Consider the following 22,091-nt stretch of genomic DNA (forward strand, 5'->3'; position numbering starts at 1 on the left):
GCAATGTGTTACCGAAATGTTACCAAGCTGGAATGCAGCATCTGAGAGGGTTTAGCTAATAAAACTTTTGTTTGTTGGCTGGGAGAAAGTGTCACCGGCAGAGAATTCAGTTCTCCTCCTTCCTTTTGTTTTTCTCCAGCTATGCCTTATCAGGAGAGGGTTAACTGGTTGTGCAATGCTGACACCCTACCAGGGTGGCATTAACCCAGCACGCTCTGTCTGAAATGGAAAGGGAAATTGCACTGTTAAGCAAGAGAGGAGACCAAGGGAAACAGTCAATCTGATAGAGCAGGTGGGAAATGGAAGGTCCGGGGAGAAATTAAACTGTACAAACATCCTAGGGCACAGCTAGGGACAGACCTCAGTTACCGAAACATGACTTCTCAGGCACAGGCTTTGGGGTCAGAAAAGTACTGTTTCCTCATCTGACAGTCCTTAGCATTTGACCCAAGAGAGTAACTTTCATCTGAGACAGCCACTTGCTGGGCCCAACACCTACAGCATTTTCCAGAAGCATCTGCCCTGCACTTGCACACAAACATCTCGATTTTTTCATCAATAATTTAACAGCCTAACAAGGAACGCTTTTTTTAATGATGTGAAGTCACCACCAAAACCAGTATCTTTTTCCTTGTTTGACTGCACCTGGCTTTAACTCCTGGAAATTGATTATTGTTATGCATTTTATCACTTTCAAGTCTAGTCAAATCCAGTATTTTCCGGTATCCCTAAACACAAAGTTGAATTACGGGTTGAGAGACTGTCGGGTTTTGATGCACTGAACAGATTAAGTTCCTTTAATGGTTTACTACAAGGCATGCTCTCTCCTTTTCCCACTCCTGTGGGATGAGCTGATCTCTGCCCTGCCCAAAGCCATCCTTGCTTTCAAGGATTTGTTTAGGGAAAAAACATACAGATTTCAAACAAGAAATCAGGAAAAAAAAAGTCCAATCTGAGGATTTTATTTTGAATTTGCTCAGAAGAGTTAAGCCAGCTGCACTCTAAGGCGCTAAACTGTTATCAAGTTGGGTAAGAGTTTCAAAACCACATAACTAATTTAAATGCCTATATCTAATTTTCACTAAAGTTTTCAGCACTTATAAAGTAAATTATAGCAGCTAAAGAGAGAGCTTCCTCTCTGGTCACTCAAGAGGTCTCCAAGGTGAGATTTTGTTGTATGCCTATTCTTGGCTCCACTTCCACTGTTGTCCCCCCTGACCCTCAAGGATCTTGGCCATATTGTTACCTGCTCCTCACTCTTAATTTCTTATCTTTAAGGAGAAGCCACTGGTGTTCGTGCAAAAGGCCTGCGGGGTTCCTACATGCTGAGGGATGCAGATGGAGTGTCTTCCGCTAGATCTGTAGGGAAACTAGAGCCATCGCACAATAGTTTTGCAGCTCTGAACTTTTGAGCATCTCACTTTCATGGTGAGAGGACAATCTAATCCAAAAAGAGTTCGTGAAGATGATGAGTGCCAGAAGGAAGGTAGGAGAGTGGCGGAGAAGCTGAGGGACCGTCCTTCTGTGCTTGCAAGCCTTAGTCTTTCCAGGAGGTGGCTCCTTCCACCTGGGATTCCCAGCCCCAACCCATTTCCAAGCCTTGTAGCCTTCACCTTTCTGAAGGACCTTGTCTTCAGGGTTCAGCTCCCAGAGAAAGATAGTAATGCTTTTTCTGCTTCACCCATTGGCACCCCAAGTGTCCCTGACAATAACAGCAGTTGGCCTAATGCATAGGACACCTGGCTTCAGGTTTTGCCTCTGCCTGAGGAAGGAAAATCTCCAGCAGCCAAGAGAATCCTCCCAGGAGCCTTGCAAGGGGATGAACTCCACTTCTTCTGCTGAAGATGCCCTGCTTTGTGCAGAGAGCACACAAATTCTCCTGAGCATGGAGTCTGGGCTCCCTGCCTCACTCGCAGGTTGGGGAATCATAGTCAACTGTCCTGGCTATTTCCAGTCCAAGCACAAATTACCTTTTAATGCCAACTGGAACAATATCAGCAGAAAAGAGGGAGCATGGTCATCCTTCTCCCACCTCCAAAAAACAAGTGATACTGGTCCTGCTCTAGCAGGCAAATGTGAGTTCCTGAGACTAGAAACAGATGAAAATGCTCAAAAGCAAAAGTTTAGTTTTGCTGTCACAAAAATGAATGAGAAAATGGCTTATTTTTGTCCTTACAACTGGGAGCAGCAAAATCACATTCATGGCAATAGTAGGGCACATTCTGGCAGGGGGCTGGGAGGGATCATCAGGCTGCAGAAAGCTGCAATTGAGGGCCGCTTTCTCCTCCAGAAGTGACATCCTGGGGTGCCCCAGGCAATCCTGTCTTGGAGAAGTCCCATGGGTAAAAAAAACTATGCTGAGGATTTTTCTGGTTCTGTTCTCAGATAAGAGAACCTGTTATCCTGAAAGAGGAAAAAAGGAAAAATAAAGAACCTGAGCAAAGAGCTGAGGGGAAAGGAAATGGCCATCGTAAAGGTGTGCTTAGGATAGAGTCTGGCATTCGGCCATGCAGAACTGAGTGCCCCCAAACAGGGTCACTCCTGCTCCGGCTCTGAGCCAGGCTTTTATAACGAGTTACAAACTTTTACCTAGTTGGGTATTTGCATTACTCCCATGTTAGGTGTAAGGACACAGAAAAGTTGCCAGAAGCAGAGTTGTTTAAAGGCCAGGAAGAGATAAGAGATATTGCCTTGTTTAACAAAGAGACATTTCCATATCTAAGGAAGTGAGGCAATCCTGTCTAATTAAGACGACTGACCAAAGTCTCCCAGGAGGAAGAAAAAGGGTGAAAGATTAAAATATTTGTGTTGCAAAGGCTGAACGGACCAGCCAGGAAAGCTTATGTTCTACCAACTGGAGAACCCAAGAGACATTGTGTGGCAGTTTGAGCACTGGAAGTGTTTACGATGGTGGATCTAAGGAGGTTCCTGAAAGTGGTTCACGATGGGAGGTGTGTCTGAATGGTTTGGGGTGGCCACCCAAAATAAGTTCTGTCTCAAAGAAGTTCTCTCTATCAGAGGCACCTGAGGCCAAAGGCAAACTCTGAACACTACCCTGCAGCACAGTTAGATGGTCAGTTGAGTAAGCCAGAGAAGGATTTTGTGCACGTTTGCAGCCCAGCAGTCAGAGGGAGCATTTCCCACAGTTGCTGGTTGAAAAGACCCTTGTCTGAGTACCTGAGATGCACATGGCTGCTTTGGCACAGGAGCAGTTGGGTCACTTCTGCCCTGAAAGAAGAACAGTCAAGAAAAGCAGGAAGAAACAGAGGCCATACAGAGCTTTTGGGGTAGACTAGCTGTGGTATGCGTGCATGCACAAGGGCTGTGAGTGTATATCGTATATCGACACCAGCTTACTGCAAACGTGGGTGGTGGGTTCATGCTGTAGAATGAAAGTGGGACCCAGTGGACTTTGAGGTGGGAATGCAGAGACCCAGGGATGGAGCAGGCAGTGAGCAAGGCTTTCAGAAACCATGCTACGACCCACCTTCTGAAGGAAAGCATATGCCTAGCTCTCTTTGAACTTCTGCAGTTGTGCAAATGTTTAGACCCAGTGCTCTAATCTGTGCTGGCTTTTTCCAAAAGCACTTTTTCAAGGCTTTATCATGAAAAATCCCAAACCTCTATGCATTCCAGCGGGGTCCTGAAATACCTAGCTATAGTATACACAAAGCTCTCCTAAAGGGAAACCTTCATGTAGTCCACAATTTGCTGCTTATTTTCCATTCATACAGCTGCCTAGTGGGTACACCCTGCTGCATTTAAGGACGCATATGGAAAGGAGAAATTTCAAAATCTCAGGGAAGCTGTAGGCTACCACAAAGGAACTTAGAGATATTACGTGGAGAACACTCACACCATGTGAGAATGATGTTCCAGGACACTCTCAGAAGATGCTGTGCATGTGCACAGGTAGCTTGCAAGCTTTCTGCAAATATGTAATCTGCACAGCAGATTGCTTTGGAACCAGGAATGAAATGGCTCTGAAGGAGCTACTTTGGCCTTGTTCTGTGCTATCCTCTTTTCTGCAGACGACAGTCCCAGTTAAGCCTGGGATGCCTCCTCTCAGACTGTACCTGACATTGACAGTTGCTTTCCCAAGCCCTGTGTGGCCCAGCACAACAGACACAGTGGCTCAGCATGGGCTAACCTCCGCAGTTCTTCAGCACAAGTTTTCCCCTCGCTGCCATCCCCCTCATGCTGGTACAGCAGCCCAGTAAAGAAGTCCCAATGTCCCCATCAGTGGGGGATTTGGGGCCACAGCAGAAAGGCATGGTGGTGGCATGGCAATGCCACGTTGCCCTCTGGGGTCGCATGGCAGAAGATGCGAGCAGCTCCAGGGGCGGTGTTCGCTGGCAGATGCTGTGACATCTGCCAGCACTGGCTTCTCCCCTGGTGTGCTCCTAAGTGTGGCATAGTCACATCAGTGTGGGCAGTCAGTTCATTTAGGGCTGGGAAAGCTGAAGCACCATAGGGAGGAGAGGAAGGGTTCTTTAAATTTGTATATACAGATACAGGCAGGTATTTTGGCAGTCTTGTCAGCTAGAAACTGCTCAAAGGAGGAACAGTGTTCCATTCGTATGCTGGAAAACTACAGGCCGCTCTTTCTGTAACTACCGAGGCTACAGCACTTCTGAAGTGAAGTTTAGGAGCATAAAGGGACAGATGGATTTTGAAAAACCTTTGGGTAACAAGCAGTATGAGCTTTGCTGAAAACCCTACTAGATGCCTGTATCTGTTTTGAACATGCCTTCAGGACCTTATCTCTTCCAGTCAAAGCACAAAGGCCCAAGCTGTGCTGCTGGGTCCCAGGGTCTTGAGCTAAGTTGGATGCATCCCACCTGCCCTGGCAGACTTACAAGAGCTTGGTCTTTGCTTCCAGCAGCCGCAAGCCTGCTCTCACGTCACCCAAGATCCACCTGCCTGCCTGAAAGGCGAGTGGAAAAGAGGACTGCCAGAATTGTCCTTAGACACCATCAGTGACTTAAAAGCTGGGGGGGCAGCAGTCTGGGTGCAGGCAGCGGGAGAGCTGCATCTCTCCTTAGAAGACAGGAAACGAGCAGGTTTGTTTCTTCACGAGCAGAAGAGTTTTTTCTGCAAGGCATGCCCATTAAAAATACTCTGAGCTGTTAAGGACCAAGGTGTACAAAAGAGGTCACTTGTGAGACCATGCCACGGGGTGCTGGGTGCCCCATGTCTAGAAAGAAGGTGGCAATGCTCCATGTGTGGCACTATGGCCTCCTTACAACCTCTGCAGGGGAGACCCTGGGGTGATGTTCAGCATATCCAAGGGGCAGGATTGGGGTGTCCAAGACCAATGAAAGGGGATGCTTTCTGAATCCTGCCCATGTACTTTGGCTCTTTTTGTCAGCTCTGAAGTGAACACAGCAGCCTGGCTCAGCCTGTTCGTTAATAATTAGTACATGATGCAACTTAAGCCCCAGCTATGCTCAGCAGGTTCTTCACAACAATATTGGCATTATGTAGGGAACAGAGATATGAACCCCCCAGGCAGGTCACCCCAGGGGACTCAGTGCCCCTGCAGAGCACACAGCAGCCCCCAAAACAGGTGATACCAACAAAGCTAAAACCCCTCAGGAAAGGGAACAGCTGTACACAGTCTCTGTCCATGTGTCAAACTGGCAACATATCCAACACCAAGAACATTTTGGACACCTAACATGAAATGGGCAGGGAACATACACTGACACTCTTTTACACCTCTAACACCAGAGCAGACCTTTCCACTGGGATGCACTTACTAAGAACAACAATATTCCTCATGGGATATTTCCAGTAGCAACTGCTCAGTGACCACAAGCCCCAGTGAAGAACAAGGGCCAGGTTAAACTCACCCATTCTCCTAGCTCCAAGCATGTAAGGGCAGAGAAGGCAGCACATCAGCATGCATAGTACTCCTCCACATCACACCAGCACCTCCTTGGAGACTTCATCCAACAGCAGACCTGCTTGAATGACTTCACATCTTCTTGAGTTTCAGCTAGCAAAAAGACATTTCAGATAATTTTTCTGCTTTTGAAAAAGCTGGTCCCTTAGCAGACAACTCTACAGCAAGGGCATGAGGAAGAACATGCCTGGCCTCAGTCCCAGTAAATCACAGCTCAGAGACAGCGGAACTCCATTTTGTGATTACTAACCCCAACCCTACTCCATGTGTTTGGCCTGTCTGAAGCTATATATAGTGATGGGAGCAGGTATGGCTGGTGAGAATTGTTTGTAGTTGTTAAGTACAGCCTCCAACTTTCCAAAAAAATTATTAAATAAAAGGTTTTTTTTAATTCCATCAAAACAAGAAGACTATGGCTGGGAAATGAGAAGCAGCTGTGAAGAGGAGGGATGAGATGTCACACAGGGAGGCCTGACTTCAAAACTTAAAGGTATGAGAAATTTCACAGCCTCTTTTCCAATCCATCATCCCACCAGTGGCCCATGGTGGCCCTCAGCTCTGATGACAGAGTGGGAATGGTAGAGGTAGGAGCATCTCCAGGGTGGGCTCAGCAGGAAGACCTGCAAAAATGACTGTTTGCTCCTCTATTGTCATCAGCAATCTCTTGCTGTGCCTTTGTGACAGATCCTAATCACTACAGATAGACTAAATGTCAAGGACAGGTGCTGAATCAAGGGAGCTCCAACAGTGATTCTGTGTGTACCTGGCAATGAAAAGCTTAAAACAGTAATGGTGAAAAATTCTGAACATAGGCATATCTAACATGTAACCTAGGTGCTGAGGGAGTGAAGGAGAGGGCCAGGATGAAAAAGTGGAGGTGGAGAAACATGGAGGTACATCGCTAAGACCATTGTGCTCTCACAAGCTGTTGGCCTCTGCATAGATCAGCAGAAGATGCTGCTGTCCCTCATTGTGATTCATTTTGGAGAAGCCAAAGAGGCATACACCAGGCAAGATGCTGCTGCATTAGCAGCCTGCACACAGAGGCTTCCCTTTGGCCCCTGTTTCAGCCTGAGAAACACCTAATGATTAAAAAGAAATGCTTATAATAGTATCCAGAGCTCTGAACTTTGTGTCAGGCATAGGGAAGTTGCTTCTCAATGTGCACATGCAGCAGAAAGCTGCTGCAGCTGTAGGTGCATCTACTTTGGATAGATCCTGCTCTTAAATCGGTGCTGGCATTTTTACAGAAGTATAAGCTACCTGGATTTTGCTGGGTGCATGTTTCCTTAGGCATTTGTACTATTTAATACCAATTTATTTAAATTGATCATTTTACCCTCCAGACTTTACCTGGGCAGACTATTTCCACAGTCAAGTGTATCTCAGTGCAAAACTTCTCTTATCTGGCTCGGTCACATTTACTTGGGCAGAGGCTTGCTCCTGTCCTCTTTCCTTCAGTGCACAGATAGACGATCTCTGTCTCTAGTGACAAACATTTGCAGTAAAGTAGCATCTCAGACTTGAACATGAACACCCTTAAGTCAGGGGCACGACAAGGTGGCCATCTCTCGTAGATGGACTTATTCCCTGTTTCTGCGGGAGTTAAGAGGCGGCAAGAGCATTGTGGGGGAGGAAAGACCCCTCTCCAAGGGCAGATGGCTTACTCTGAAGACCTGGTACCAGTTACTGTGGTACCAGCATGGAGGAGACTCATTGCTGGCCACTGATCTCTTGGTTTTTCATCAGTGTTTCTCCCTGGCCATAACGGCAGCTCTGGCAACAGCCATTTGCACCTGAATTGCTGTTCTGGCAGATGGTGCATCAGTTTAACGTTTTGTCTGAAGTTAAAGCTCAGGGAGGCGGATGCAAGTGCTCAATTCATCCTCTGTTTTGGATACGCAGATGTCAGTGTATCAGCTGACCAGGTAAACCCAGATGCATGTGTTAACTTGGAAAGCATTTTTTGCACTTCACTGCTGGTGGTTCCTGGGGTGTATGTTCCTGGTGTTTCCCAAGAGCCTGTAAGCTTACTCTTCCACCCTTGCTTGTAGCTTCCCGTTTTCCAGGAGAGTTTAGGGTGAGAACAGCCTGATTCAGGTTTGTTTTCACACAGCACAGCCTTCCCTTGAGCAAAGGAGAGGGAGGCTGGCTTTACTCAAGCTGTGGTTTCAGCAGCTGCTGCCACCAGGCACCCCGCAGTCAGGTGTGCTGCTCTCGAGTGACCGCACAGGGCAGATTCGGTGAGAAGAAGAGGGTTAGGTGTTCATCTGCAAAGGAAGGAGCTTCCAACCGAAGTGCTGCCTGCCTGCATGGTAGACTTCTTGTGGGTAGCTAACTCACCCCTCCCTGCTGAGGCTCTGAGAGCTTCAAATTCAACCTGATGCTCTTGTTCTGCACCTGCTGCCACTGAACTGCTCACCCAAAGGACGGGTCTCCTCCTCTTTTCAGCAAAATGCAGGAAATGGAAGACCAGTATCTCTCTTTAAAACATGTCTCAGGCTTACCACATTTTTCACACTTCCAGGTTGATAGGATCTGTCAGTCTCCTTCCAATGGGCCCTAGGGAAAGGGTGCTGCAGTCCAGACAGAGCTCCTAAAGGCTGTGCCTCCTGCCCACATCTCTAGCCAGGACCTCAGTGTCCTGCTTTGAGTCATTAAGCCCAGATAATTTTCTTTAAAGAAGGGTGAGCAGAACACTCAGAAAAGTCACCCACCCCAAGCAAGGCTGTATCATGCTCTTTGATCTGTTCATCCTTCTTAATGTGCTGGTCAGACACAGTGCAGAGCAGTTCATTGGAAAACAACCCAGAGGAGTTAATTCAGGCATGAGAGCTGCCAGGAATTCCTGAAAATTACCCCCTTCATACTCAGTTTTGCCCCTGGCTTTATTGTGCCAGTTTTAAGACAGCTGCTGTATCCCATCTAACCTGCTCAGTCCATCATGCCAGAGAACGATGTCTCTCAATCTTTCTTCTGCCAGCAGCCTCTGCTCTCACCAAACCATTGTGTCAATCCCATCATAAATTCCTGCTCCAAAAATGACTGATTACTCTTGTGAAACTGGGAATGGGAACTCTTCGGAGCATCTTCATCACTTATAGGGGAAGCTTCATGCCTGTAGGGTCACTGGGTGGCTTGGTAATTGGACATCTGTCTTTTGAAACCTCAAGTTCTGTACCATGTACTCCCTGCACAGGAGGCCTTAAAACTTCTCTCCCTGTTTTGCCTGCTTCAGAAAGGGATGTCTCTACAGATTCCTTTGAGTCCTGAGAGCTGCCACATGGGCACTGGTATCCAGCGGAATGCAGAAAATACAGGGCAAAACCTGGGTGTCCACAGAGATGTGAACACGACAGGAGGATTGAAAGGGCAGGGAAAGGAAAGGCTCTTGGGAGAGGTCTCCATGAGGTCCTGCTGGACCTGATGCTCCCTGAGAGGCACTAATTTTGATAGTTCACAGATTGAAACCTGACTGTTAATAGCTCGTGTTTTCCCTATTAACCACTGTCTCTTCAGAGTTCATTTTTTGCCAGCTGCTCTTCATCCATCTCAGCCAGGCCCTTGGAGAGCCAGGACAGTGGCACAGACCTTGAGAAACTGGCTTTGCGCAAATGCATTTGAAACCCAGAACTCTTTTCCTGCTCTCTGGTTTGTGCCAGCCAGTAGGGATTTAACCCCTTGTCATTTCGTCGCTTCAATCTCAATCCTGTGTGCAGGCAGGAGAAGGAGAATGGGGGGAGACAGTCTGATTGATGTGCAAATCCCTAGTCAGGAGAAGTTTGATTTTCTGAGGCCAGAGGTACTAAAGAGCTTGGACAGGAATTTGCACTAAACCTTTGACACACAAGACATTTCCCTTTCTGGCCAAGACAAACAAAGGAAGGAAGTGTCTGGGACTTTTAAAGTGATCTAGTGGAGGCAGGTAAGGGCAGATAAGGGCTGAAGGAAGAGTGGGTTGGGTAAGGGAAGTATCTAGTTTTGAAGATTTGTTCGAGTCTTTAGTATTTTGCCAATCAGACTTAGGGGAGGTGAAGCTGCCTGGGGAACAACTGCTTGCAATATGAGAAACAGGCTAAACATCCCTGAAGTGCTGAGTACAGGGTTTCTATTTGCCCTCTGTTTTTTCTCTTTTTCCACATACTTTGCAAAGTTCTCTGTGTCCAATGCTTATCCCATGGCCAAGGCTTACAGGATTCCCGTGCTCGTTAGCTGACCACCATCAAGCTCTGCAAAGTTTCCTGTCAAATGATGCTGGGCTCAGATGCCTGGGCGATGCCTGCCTGTACCATTTCTGTAGGATCCTATGATTTCTTAGCTCTATTGCTTCGTGTAAAAGGATTTTCCCCTTTCCAGCACCTGTTCAGATCCTCTAATAAAAAGAACAGCTGGAGCTGTTCCTGCACTGCAAAAGGGGGGGAAAAAAGCTATGTGATGGATGGACTGGAAAAACCAAAACGACCCCATGATTAATACAAGTGTCAGCCCTTCATTAATGCTGTTCTCTGTCCCCATACCACTTGTATGGGTGATGCAAGGGATCCTTATGTTTCCAGTGCTGGGAATGGGACCAGCAAGGAGTCCTATGTGGGACAGCAGTCAGGATGAGGCCTGGCTCCTTGTTAGCCATGGCATCTCTGCTTGACTCCAAGAGGGCATCCTGCACTGTTGGCTGCTGTGGGAAGCCAGGCATCTCTCCAGCTTAGAAGCAAACAAATAACTTTCCTAATTTAACATCATTGATTCCTCATCTGTGCAGCAAATGGTTGCTAGAAGACTGTCCCTGCTGAGATATAAAATCTTGCCTGTGTAGGGTTAATTTTGCTCTCAGGGTTTCAGTTTCTCCTTGGAGTTAAATCTGTGGTGACTCCACAGCACTAATCCCTCCATTAACAGTTTGCTCTTTGACCTCAGCTCTTTCTATTCTCCACAAAATTGCTCCAGTTTCTTTAAAAACTCTTTTCTTACTCAGGACGCAACACAGCGATATGGAGTCAAAACATGGGGAGGCTGTTGATGTTTCCCTTTACAGTACTGCAAAACACAGTATGGATGGGCATGGAGAATATATTTTAGCAAGATCCAGGGGCCAGAGGGAGCAGGAAGGTCCTCAGTGCTGTGCTTGCAGCACTCCCATGTCACAGATCACGCTCCTTGGTCTTACCCTGTTGGGGTGTTTTGCAAGCTGTAAGTCACTAAATACAATGCCTGTTCAGAGACTGGTCTCCTGGCCTGGGCTGCCAGGGTTTGGACAGGTACTTTGCTGAGGCTGCTCCACTCGCCCAGTCCAAGGTTGTGAAAACAAAGCTGCTGCTTTCTGGGTAATATATAAAGCAAGCTGGACAAGTTCCTACCCAGAGTGCTCAAGGTTATGAATCCATAGTTCTCCTTTCCTATGGGGACCTTGTTTGTGATTCATTCCTGACAGCTGCTCAGGGGCTTCCAGTCCATGGGCTGGAAGCGATGAGCCCTGCAAAGCGACGAATGGCTTGGCAGAGGCAGCTATGAAGGCTCCCTGCAAGGACTGAGCCCAGTCCACGCTCGCTTGTTACTCCTAAGCAAAGACCTGCACGGAAAGCCATCTGTAATGCAATCGAATTCTTTTAAAACCCCGAAAACTGGCTGGAGCACCATCTTGAGGCAGTTTCTGGAAGCTGTGGGCAGACCATCTCCTGTAGCATCTTTCCCTAGGCTGCGGGGGGATGAAGGTGTGGCTGTACCTCTGTGAGCACTGCTTGGGGTGATGTCCACCCATCATCATGGAGCAGCTGCAGCTGGATCCAGCCAGGCTGAAGAGCTCCCATCTCACCAGTAAATACCAGGATACAGCATGACATTGCGATTCAAGGTGTTTCAATAGCAGGTCATTACCTTATTGTTCCTTTCTTCAGCTGGGCACCCTTGGACAAAGTCTCTGTTACTGGGTATTCTGCCATGTCATCAGTCAATCTGGCAGGTGGCCCCAAGATGAAGTTTTTTTTCCACAGTCAGTCTCTCCTGTATCCCTAGAAACTAGAAGGGAGTCCCTTGAATCCTACTTTTTTTCCCCTCTGCTGACTAATTTGTGCACTCATGTCGTCTGTGACAGTGGTGTAACTTTTTGCCTATGCTTCTCTGGTCTTGATTAGTGTTTGTCACTGGAGCACAGATGGGTCTACCTGAAATTAGAAATGCTTCTCTAGAAATACTTGGTTTATTATTACTGTGCTTGATTTGTTATCAAATTTTCTAAGATTTCATTTTAAGAACCAGTCTGCCTATATCTTCTGTTGCTTTTGACCTCACGTTTGTTATCCCACTATATCTTTTTGATAGTATTTGGGCAGTGTAGAGTTCTGCTTGCTTGCTCTCTTAAAGTGGAAACTATTATATTTTTTAATTCTGCTGATGCTGAAAAGAGCTGCGATTTCTAAGAAGTAATCTTGTCTGTACCCTGACATGTTCCAAGCAAACTGGGCTCTCAGCGTGCAGTGAAGAGGCTGGAATTGTTTTTTTGCAGGGATTTACTTTCAGTAATCTGACCATTCAGGTCGTTCACAAAGATTACTTAATTTTTCAATATGCGCCAGTCTGTGATCAGCTTTCTCCACTGCTGATCAAGGTCTCCTTCACAATGAGTCAACTCTCTGTTGCTGATTCCTGAGGAATTCTGACCAAATACTGCACAGGCTTAGAAAACCTTTAGCCTCACTGTGAGTGTCCTGATCTCAAGGCCACTTTGGGGATGCTCACCCTTGGCAGTAGTGGGTTAAACAGCTCGGGGCATGTGTTTAAGGGTGATGCATCTTGGAGTGTTGTTTTTCTCTATACATCCCATGTTCACGGTATTAAATACTTCCTTCCTTTTTGGCCCTGGAGGCTGTTCTGAAAGCTGGAAGCCCAGTGTCTGTTTGAGCAGGGCCTCTTATCTGCAGCTCAAAGGAAATTCTGCTTGACTGATGCTCTCCAGCTCCAGATGAAATGCCTCCTGCCTGCACATGCAGAGAGTTTCACAAGTGAGAGGCTGAGATGCTGTGAGCTGCTGGAGACTTCTCCTCAGGAACACTGTCTGTGAAAATAATCAGGGGTTCTTGTTTCATGCAGTCAGCGATTGCAGAGCCAAAGTCACTGCTGGGATCATCGGAGCACCATGGGAGCACCATGGGACTCGTTCAAAGCCTTTAGGGCAAGACATTTCAGGATTTCAGCACTTGACAGAGGGGGTTGAAGGACTTGGTAAAAACTTACATGGGGAGCAACATCTCAAAAATGAAACATCAAACAAAATCCCGTCAAATGAAATACGATCACAAGGACTGAATTAAGCCACTGGAAAGTCTGGGCAGGTTTAAGAGCTTACTTCTGTTGAAAAGGGAGAGTTTTAAATTTTCAAGTATCTTTAAGTCACCTAACGGCATGCCTCAGGGCACAAAGTGTGATCTTGATACTGTGCTAAAAATAAACCACTTGGGAAAGCTTTGACAGCCTTCTGAGTGCATCAGTTACTTTGAACCAAAAAAGGAAAAAAAAAAAAAAGAGACTTTGAGGGCCACCTGGATGTCGTGTGACCCTGGAGACTTTGGCCAAGCAGTAGGCAGTAAATACAGAGCCAGTGTCCACCATGGTTGTATCGAGCCCACCCCAAATGTGGGCTACAAAGATGTTATAAACGACACAAGTACCGTATGCTGCTTCTTGTCTAATTCGACATAATTTGAAGCCACTAAAACAGCTGGTGGGATGGTACTGGCAGATATACACAGCACCGTGTCTGTGCTACACACCAGTGACATTTGTTGGCTGAGAGAGGTCTTGGATGAGAACAAGCGGATGAAGCAGAAGCAAAGTTTCCAGGAGATGCTGTTGTGAGCAGCTGAAAGCACATCAGAAAAACCTGCCATCCTGGTGAGATATCTCATAAAAGATTAAGCCATTAGACTTGCCTGGGTGAGAAGCGGCCACCTTCAGCTCCACTTGATGTAGAAGTGAGCAGGGAGCTATCACCTCACTGGGTGGAGATTGCAGTTTATATAAAACAGTTTCACCTCTGTCACTTCATTTCCTGAAAGCTGGTGGAGGAAGCATCAGAATTAGGGAGTGATAGAGTTTATTTTCTTTTTCTAGAAGACACTGTATATTTTTATTCTCCCCTTTCTCTTTTGTGTGTTTAGATAAAAGTTAGGACAAAAAGACTTTGAATGGGTTCCAAGTTAAAGCCCAAGAAAACAAGCTCCAGCCTTCAAGGCTGAGAGGTTTAGTGGTTCAGTTTTGCTCACACAGGGAATCATTTCATGGAACCTTTTGTTTGTGACTTTGGCCAAGGGTAAAATCCTTCTCAGCAAGGATGTACTGACAGTTCAGAGAACTAAGTCCCAGGAGAAACACAGCATGAGAGAGAATAGGGATTTTTGAGGAACAGGCAACACAGTGGAGATCTGTTTGCAGAGATACTGAGGTTTCATCCCTGTTTGGGAGAGCAGGCATCCAGGCTCAGTTTGATCTATTTCTTCATGAATTAACACTTCTAAAAGGGTCTTTCTGTCTGCAGCCACTTTGCACTACATTTTTGTTATCTTTAGTTAAAGCTGCTGACAGCTTCTTGTTTCAAGGCGTATTTTAGTTTCCTGCCTGGAAAAAAGTTCTTTTTTTTTTTTTCATGGCAATTAAAACTATGTTATTTTCCAAAATATCTACAGAAGCCTCCATTAATAGAGATGAGAAAGAAACATCCCCCTGCTCGATCAACAACCAGTTACATCATTCCTGACACATTCCTTCAACCTGCTCTTAAAAACTTGCTTTGCTTCTAGCCTTCCACTTTGCAAGGAAAGAAACCATTGAAAAAATCACTCCAGAGTAGATCCAAGACTGAGTGACAAGAGGAGAATTTCTGAAGTGTTTCTTTAGCTAGCTCATGTACCATGTGGAACAGCGTCAAAAGCCATAAAACTCTATTTACTGCCTCTTCTTGAAGTGCAGCGCTCATAACATCATTGTAGAAGTAAATTATTTAGCTTGGGGTGGCTGGATCTTGCCAAATTAGTATTGCCTGTTTCTTATTTTCTTTGATGTTCTTCTTTAGGTGCTGACAAACAACATGTTTAACTGCTTGTTCCACTGTTTTCCCAGATCCCAACACCACGTAATTCTATCTTGGATCATCAGCCTCCTTTTTAGGAGAAATCTTTGGCATTTTTCCTGACCATTTTCCACCCTCCTCAGGTTAGTGGAGGCTTCCTTCTCAGCTTTCTCCCACCTGTTGAGTGAATTTAATCTTGCCTAGATGGCTTGAAAGTATGTAATGAATGTTAAGTGCATTTCTAGCTTGTTTTTTCCTACCATATTGAGTTTTCTTCCCTCTTTACCACTTATGCCAATTATGATGCTTATCTGATCAATTACCATTTGAAGTTAGACCAGCATATTGCAACCTTCTTGGCATTACCCACTATTAGCTTCTTCTCTTGATAAAGACTTAGATCTATTGTTTCCTTGGTCTCCCCTCTTCACATATAGAAATTTATCCATTACTTACCAGTGAAATAATTTCGTACTCAAGGAAGAATCCAAGGAATTGTAAAAGCAGCTGTAGTTCATCTCAGATACACCCAGAATAATAGGCTGTCCTGAACTTGCTGGTCACAGATGTCTGACAGCCCTTTTCTTTTCTTTTGTTTCCATGGAGCTTTCTGTAAGCTCAGCCACATTTCAGAACTTTTTTTCCATATTCTTTAAGCCTATGCAAAGCACCTAAACGTTTCGCTAGGCAGGGTCTTCTTGACTACTCTTACCTGCAGCTGCTGCTAAGTAATCCAAATGTACCATGTTCTGTTTTTTCCTAAGTTGTGCAGGAAACAGATTAATCCTTCAATATCTATATTTTAATTATCATGTTTAAATCATCCACTGGCTATTATTCTTTCTTTCTACACAGTATGTTGGGTTGTCATCACTTCAGCTTCTCTTCTTTTCCCATTGCTCTCTGAGAGTTTGGCTCATAACTATTGCAGCATATTACTGCTGCAGTCTTACCAAAATCTTAATGCCACAATTTCTCATTACTTTTATGCTACAATAGTAGGACCACATGCCTTTGGAGCAGCAGTTGGCTGCTGGAATCAGAGGATCTGATTTTCTCTCTTGCTCTGGCTTTCATTAGTTGACAACCCTATGAATACCACAGATTCTCTTGTACCCTTTCCTGTGGTCTGGAACCGGGATTCAGCCCCAGCTCTTTCGCCAGAGCTAAGGCCATTTGCTGCCTTGAACACTATCAACATGGAAGGCTGTCAGTTCTGCTGATCTCAGATGCAAGTCACTGCTCACCTGGACAGCTCTGCTGTCCCCATCCCTCTGCTGACCTGCAACACACTCCAAATCCACAAAACAAGGAGAGACTCCCTTGTAGCCACAGAAGAGAAATGCTAAATCCAGTGAGAAATACAGAATTAGACATACAGTCGGTCTGGAATAAAGAAGGCTGGAGTATTGTGTCGCCCACCCCAGGCAGTCATTGCTGTGGGAAGAGTTAGGACCAGATATCAACTGAGATTTCTGCAATGCATTGGCTTCTGAAATGTGTAGGATTTGGTCTTTATTTCTGAGCTATTACAGTCAACTGTCTTCTCTACATGTCCTTCTCCCATCTCCTCATCAATCATTTCTAAAGAATAAACCAGCCACCCTTTCTGTGCCCCTATTACACTCCCAGCTGAACCATCATTAGTCCCCTTGACTGATGCGGCTGGGTCCTGGCCATTCCCACCACCAGAAAACCTCCGCTCCACAAGGCTTGCGTCCTCACTGGTGTTAAGAGCCGTCTGAATTAAGTGACAGGCACTGCATGCAGTGCAAAGGGTGCATCAGGAAGAGCCACTTTGGGCTTTTACTGCCTGCACTTGCAAGGTAGCTCTGTGCTAGCTGGTCTTGGGACATGGCATGAAGGCTACAGCCTCTAGTGAGGAAGGAACTGGGTCAAAATGGAGAGCTGTTAATGGCTCTCCAGATCCCAACTATTCTGCATGCTTAGGGCAGAGTTTTTGCTGGCCTAGATCAGATGCTGGTGTTCTGGAGTTTCCTAGTCTCAGTGAGAGCAAATGCTCTGGGCTTATCATTGCATCAGAGCAGTTGGAAGACAGTTGAGTGTCTAAGTGCTGATAGAGGGGAAGGCTTTGCTCTTGGAGATAAGAAGCCCTCCCTGAGGAGCCAGGAGAGTTCGTTGGTATCAGAGTGTCTTCCAGCACTTTGCAGACATATCCTTCGTACATGCAAGATGGTGAGGCAGTCACGTAGACAAGCACACGTTGAGGGCTGTGTTTTTGAGGTCAGTTAACTGAACCCCTTGCTATCTATTTTCTTTTCCCTATAATTATTTTTCTCTTGTTGATCAAGCCTTTGTGGTGACCTCATTGGCTCACCAAGCTGTAAACAGACAGTTGAAGCCTTGTATTTTTGAAGATGGATGCATCTAGAAGAGAGAGGCACTTCTGGAAGGTATTTCAGCATAAGATTTTGAAATGCTTAACAGCCCTCTTTTTTTTTGCTCTCTGTGCACACTTGAGAAGCTGCTCAGCTCTTGCTGCAGGTTACAGAAGATACAGTTTCATAAGCATCCCCTGTCTGGTTTGAGGGGAACCAGGAGTGCCTGAGGTAAAGCTATTCACTACCACCTCTGGACAGAGCTCCCTGCATCGCTCCATGGCAGCAAATCCAGTCTCTGGTGGCTATGTGTCATCTCATGTATCGGTAAAGCACGATGTCCTGGCCATCCTCATCTGGAAGAACTCGATAGCTCCGATTTCCAGTATCGGGTAACTTGGGTCAGTGCAAGAATTGGGGCATGCACAGAGGCTGTTCTCTGCTGTACTTTCAAGGCATTTGAAAACAAGAAGGTCAAATATTTTGGTGACACAGAGGCTGTTCTTACACAATGTTGCTCTCCTAGTTTCAGTATACATTATATGGAAAAAATATTTCCTTTTTAATTTTAAACTTTCTTCCCAGCCATTTTCTTGGGCCCTTCATAGATCAATTGCAAAGAGGGATGAATGCCCTCCACAGGCAGCTCCTGCTCTCTAAAATCCTCATCTGTTTTCCCTCCCTGTTTACACCCAAGGTAAACAGCCACATTTCCAAAAATAGGTCTTTTCATCCAAATAAGGGGGCGGGGAGGGAATGGAATATTGTTAAAACATAATGCAGCTGCAAGGCAGAAATCTAAAAGCGATGCAAAAGCATAGCTGTCTTTTCAGAGGCTGGAGAGAGCACGGTAACGCAGACACCCTCACCCTGTGCCTTACAGCTCATGGATGGGAATCCTCTGCCATCTGCCGGTGCTGGTTGCTAAAGGCCTCGTCACACACGGTCAGAGAAAACGGGCATCTTTGAACTCTGTAAGCCCTTGTCTAGGAGCAGTGTTACCTGCTGCGGTCTGGTAGAGGATGACTGCAGTCCTCTGCATATCCTCCAGCTTCTGAACAGGTGGAGACCACAGGCTTTTGTCAGCGCAGCTCTTGGCCAGGGATCTTTACAGTGAACACCGAAGCTACGAATCAAATGCCTCTCTATAAGTATTGATATACCAGCAAAGCTCTAGTTTTGCCACCTTCTTTCCCCAGAGGAGCGTGTACATCCACATGTAGAACTGCAGGTAGCACAGCCTGGAACAGTCAAGTCAACACAATCTGAAAAGGTGAAATAGAAACTGAAACCACCTTTTTGTTACCAGTTTTCTTACCCATAGAAGCCTCGCATGTACTTCAATGCCAACAAGAAATTTTGATGTAATTAACAAGAGAAAGATTTTGAATATTCAGCCAGGACTCAAACTTCGTTGGGAAAACCTACCGCACCTCTGTGTCTTGTTAGTTCTGCCGCTTGCTGGTCAGCTGAAGCTCCTTGAAATGTTCTGAACGCAGTGCCTGTGAGGTTAGGACAACAGCATTGCGAGGCTCTGTCTTTCCTGCTTCAGGGGAATCACTCTGGGGGGTTCAGAACCCCTTCATTGTGTCCAAGAAGAATCAGGCTAAGAGTTTGGATTTTTGTTCTTCCTTTTCCTGCTTGATAAAGGACTCTGAGCCTGCTGGCCTGTGTGCATTTCCTCTTCAGTTCATTTGGTTTTATAAAGATTATTTATTCTTACAGACCACGCCACATCTCTGCTCATAGATTATCACAAGTACAACATCTACTACACAGGCAGATGAAAACCAGGGCTCAGATGTACAGTCTTGCCCAGTAACAGGAACAGACTCAAGATGAAGAGAAGTGGATTAATTTCCAGGGCATGGTGGGGGTTAGAATACCAAGCTGGTTCAAGCCCTCTCTATTTCCCCGGACTTCACAACAGACAGGTGCTTTTCCAAACTCAGGAAATGTCGGGGCTAATAAACCAGGATTTCTTTTCAATCATCTCAGAGAATTTGATCAGCATTATTTGATGTAACATAACGGTTTTGGAGCCAAGGACTGTTTTCAAGCTATCTCCAGAGTTATTTGTATTTTTCTTCTCTGCATCTTGTTGCAGCCCTTTTGCTTTTCCTTCCCACCGTTTATCTTTCATGACACCAAGCCTTGCCTGTTCTTCCTGTTTGGCTGTGTGGTTAGTAATTTTCTCATTGGCTGCTATTTTTGACTTCCATCCAACCTTTGTATGGTATTAATAGCTATTTCACAGAACCATAATCTTCCTAAAAACAGTTCTAATATTAGCAGGAGAAAGAGCCAAAACCCACTACCAACCTGAAGTACTTGAGCTCTGAATTTCTCCACTGTTCCGCCAACACTGCCTACAGCCCACCTCAGCCCCTGCCCCAGGGAGCTGAAACCTCTCTCCATTGCCTGACTTGCACAGCCTCAGCCCCACCATGACAGGCAACGGAGAAGCAGCTTGTGCAAGCCAATGTGCACAGAGAGAAGATACTTACGTGAGGATTCAAGAATCTGAACTTACCGGTAGTCTAATTAATGCCTCAATCTAAGCCAGGTACAAGCAGTAACTTAGCATTCATGCAGTTCCAGCAGCGCTAACAACTCATATCCAAGTTACTCCATTTCTATTAAAGATTGTGAGTTTTCGGGACATAGGAGATGAGCAGGTGCCTGACATGGAGACTGACTCCAGAGGCGTGCCACGGGAGGTGGGCAGAAAGGATGAATCTGGGCTGTGGTTATCTCTGCGAGGGACAGAAGAGGGAAAGGCAAACACTTCTCATGGATACTACTGTTTGTCTTGGGCTTGCTGATGTAACTGTCTCAGCGTGGTGGATTGGAGCACAAAGCATAGGTCAACGAGGTTAGTGGAGCAAAGAAGTCAGAATGAGGGTGGTTTTACATTTGTTAGGGTGTTTGTCAGCATCTGGGTGACTTGTTTTACTTTGCTGCAGATGCAGACCAGGGAGTTGGATGCTGAAGGGAGATGGCAGGCAGAGCGTGTAAGAAGGTCAGTCAGCACACAGTGATGGAGGCAATAGTTCCATTATCGGTACCCATGTGACCAGTTAACTCTGTTTTGAAAATGCAAAAGAGCTCATGAAACAGTGTATGAAGCCTGCCCCTAAGCATACTGGGCAAGGTGCAACACCAAAGCATAGCAGCTGCTATTTTTCAGCCATTGTGGTGTTTGTGAGCAGGCAACTGCTTCCAGGCACAATGGTCACTTTGCCTCTCTGGTATTCTAGGTGCCACAGGTGATGCCAGCCACAGCATCCAGTGTTAGACTGGGAGTGGAGCAGGTGAGCAGAATGCCATGGTGCTTCTGAAGAGGCCACGATTGCAGAAGAGGTCAGCATTGACTGGTGTGAAACTGACTGGCGCTCCATTTGCAGACGACAGAGGAACTGGGTGATCATAGCAATATCCTAGTCAGTCTTCATTGAGGATGGATTCTGACTCCCAGCCCTCTCAAAGCTAAGTTGAACCCATGCTATCTTTGCACAGGGTGGCAGGGAGGGGTTTTACATTCAGTGTAGTGGAGAGGGTGATTCTGAGCAAGACATGTTTGGCTGGAGAGAGGGTTCAGGTTCCTCTGTGCAAAACACAAGCATCTGCTGTGCAGGGCAGTTCCATCCCATCAGTGTTGTGTACTTTGCGTAGTCTGTTTTATGTGTCTTATGCAATACCTTACTTAAGTCTTGATGTTCCCATTGATTTTTGCAGCTGACAGGCCCACTGACAGCCATACAGAGGGTCCCACATGCCTTGACTCATCAGCAGAATGTAGCTCTTCCTTTTTTTGTGTTAGAAGTTTAATGCACGGATCGGTCTGCATACCTTGCCTCCCAGAAGGTTACAGATGGTCATCTTTTTTTGTGGTGGTGTTCCAGGCAGTGTCAGTACCTCCACTCTTGAGCTATGCATTTTCACTGAGCCCTTTTCTGGGATTTCTTCCCGGCATCCTCGTGTTCCTGGGTCTTGGAGACAGGCTTTTGGTGCATCCGTCATCCCAGCTGGGGCCATATCTTTTTGTCACAGGCCACAGCATTTGACTTTTCCAAGACTGCTGTAGATTCTTCCTCATGGCCCCAAAAAGTCATCTTGCCCAATGGCATCTCCCATCTGGGAGTTGCCTTTCTTGGTGAGAATTTTCTCGCATTTTTGGTTTATGTTGTTTGTGTTGTTTGTGCAGTGTTGGAGCTGCTCTGCCTGAGGGAATAGCAATGGTAGAGTCAGGGGAAGAACAGCAGTAAGAGTCTATGGTTAATACGCTGATATGCCTAGACTTTGTAGGCAAAGGATGTACAGCCCATCCCAGAGCAAGTACTTATCTGCAGCTGGTGAGGAAGTAGCAGGGATGACTGGAGCCATCTGGGAGAGGCTCCTCAAGTGGTAGTTGAGCAGACTGAATCTCAGAAGTGTTAAGGCTTATATGTGTGAGGCTTAATGCTTCAGGTGGGTGTGGGGTTTTATTGTCTCTGGGTTTTGTTGTTTTTGTGGTTTTGTGGTTTTTTAATGGCAGGCCATAATTGAAATCTAGATAGTATTCCTAAATGGGAACAAGACCTCTGGAATTATTAAGCTATTTGTGCAGTATCCAGGTAACTTGTTCTGTATTGTTTTTGCAGATCCAGGAGGATAAGCTCTGCACCAAAGGGTGACAGAGGAGTCAAGTGGACCACTCCAAGAAGGTGAGTTGGTGTGTGGTGTCAGAAGGAACTTGTGACTGGTGGCTGTATCACTAGCTTATGTTTGGTGTGGGTTGTTATGA

At 46.0% G+C, this 22,091-nt stretch overlaps 1 long non-coding RNA gene across 2 annotated transcripts in view; it reads left to right on the forward strand.

Moving 5' to 3' along the window:
- LOC308055222 overlaps window positions 1-22,091 on the forward strand; it is a 27,953-nt gene continuing 5,862 nt past the window's right edge. Inside the window, exons 1-2 of one of the 2 annotated variants that reach the window (XR_013924480.1) lie at window positions 1-21,461; window positions 21,949-22,011. This is a non-coding gene — a long non-coding RNA (uncharacterized lncRNA). Of the gene's footprint in view, window positions 22,012-22,091 lie in introns of both variants that reach the window. The other variant, XR_013924479.1, reaches the window with a different exon arrangement.

The sequence above is a fragment of the Falco punctatus genome (assembly GCF_963210335.1).
Source record: "Falco punctatus genome assembly, chromosome: 18".
Classification (NCBI taxonomy): Eukaryota; Metazoa; Chordata; class Aves; order Falconiformes; family Falconidae; genus Falco; species Falco punctatus.